The sequence below is a fragment of the Anarrhichthys ocellatus genome, unplaced genomic scaffold, assembly GCF_004355925.1.
Source record: "Anarrhichthys ocellatus isolate YVR2014 unplaced genomic scaffold, GSC_Weel_1.0 scaffold81, whole genome shotgun sequence".
NCBI classification, from domain to species: Eukaryota; Metazoa; Chordata; class Actinopteri; order Perciformes; family Anarhichadidae; genus Anarrhichthys; species Anarrhichthys ocellatus.
In genome coordinates, this window is record NW_022280111.1 from 208,811 (window position 1) to 210,328 (window position 1,518).

General features: G+C 36.7%; 1 long non-coding RNA gene across 1 annotated transcript; it reads left to right on the top strand.

The window, feature by feature from the left end:
• The first annotated feature begins 223 nt into the window (after positions 1-223).
• On the top strand, positions 224-1,059 carry LOC116398324 (uncharacterized). The gene is made up of 3 exons (XR_004213748.1): positions 224-358; positions 579-644; positions 1,035-1,059. It is a non-coding gene; the product is annotated as an uncharacterized LOC116398324 (long non-coding RNA).
• The last annotated feature ends 459 nt before the right edge of the window (positions 1,060-1,518 follow it).

A 1,518-nucleotide genomic window follows, 5' to 3' on the forward strand; every position in this document is an offset into this window, starting at 1 on the left:
TGTTAGCGTTCAGCCTTACTTAGCTCCACCCATTAATGTCACTCCTGTTTGCAAAAAGCTAAGATGGCAACCGGCAAAAACCAAGATGGCGACAGTCAAAATGTCGAACTCAAGGCTTCAAAATGGCAGTCCACAAAACAAAGGGTGACGTCACAGTGGCTAGGTCCACTTGTCATACACAGTTTATGCTTAGGCAGCTTTGTCATGTATGTGTATGTAACATAGTTGAAGAGGTTCAGGTTAAATCCCGCTAAATGGGAAAAGTACGCCACCTGCTGTTGTAAATGTGTACCTGCACTGAATGGTAGACGCAAAGGACTATGGGTAATCCTGAACGCAACGGAGGATTTACTGAAAGGTAACGGGTCCGTGAATGTCCGTGGACAATATAATGATAACTAACTTTAAAAGTACATAACGGTTGAGCTGGCTTTATTTTGTTGAATATTATGTGTCTTAGATAATATTCGCCATGTTTTTATTAAGTTAACTATACGTTTTTACGTGTTTTATTGCCAGTAAAAATGTCTCCAATACAGCTAACGTTAGCTAACACTAACTTGATGCCGTCTTTCTAGACAGAGCATGCGCAGTTGTCCGCAAGATGACCCATTCTTCTATGTTGTCCTTTGTCATAAATGCAGGTATGTTACAGTATGTTCTATAGAGTGTGATACTATTTTAAACATGCTGATGGAGTCTATAGTCTACATGTTTACTCAGTTATAGAATTGTTATTATAAAATGAAAAAGGTAACAGTTCAGTGTGAGAAATCTGTATAAATATATTTTTGGTTATATATACTTTTGTAATTCTCATACATTTAAGAGAGACAATTTATGTTATATTTCGGCTATTTTATTTACATGAAATTAAACCCACTATACGATCACTGTATCAATGTCACCACTGTGTTAGTGTATTTCAAAATGGGTAATCCTGAACGCAACGGAGGATTTACTGAAAGACAGAGCATGCGCTGTTGTACGCAAGATGACCCATTCTTCTATGTTGTCCTTTGTCATAAATGCAGATGTGGAATAAACCTGCTGTTACCACAAGCCTGACCAGCTCCAGGAGATTCATTTAGCCAGGAGACATCTCACAGAGGTTACATGTATACTAGACAGTAAGGGAAAAGAGCTTTGAAAAGAGCAGCCTTATCAGTGGTAAGGTCGATCTAATCATTTTGTAATCAGCAGACATAACATTAACACAATTATATCTATTATACTGGGTCTCATGAATGATGCTTTACTGATAATTTGCTTAATAATGTCATAACTTGTTATGCTAAATTTCTTCTTTACATTAAAATAATTACATTTATTTATTCAGGATGGGCCGAATACAGAACATGTTTTGCATTGGCTTATTAAAATGACTGAATATGGCCCTGCCATCTCATTTTGTGTAAATTACCTTTTTTCAATTACATCAAAGTAACAATTAGGAGCGTGAAGAAAGGTCATATGGGTATGAGACTCTGGATGTGATTTTCTAAGAGTTGGTGCAAG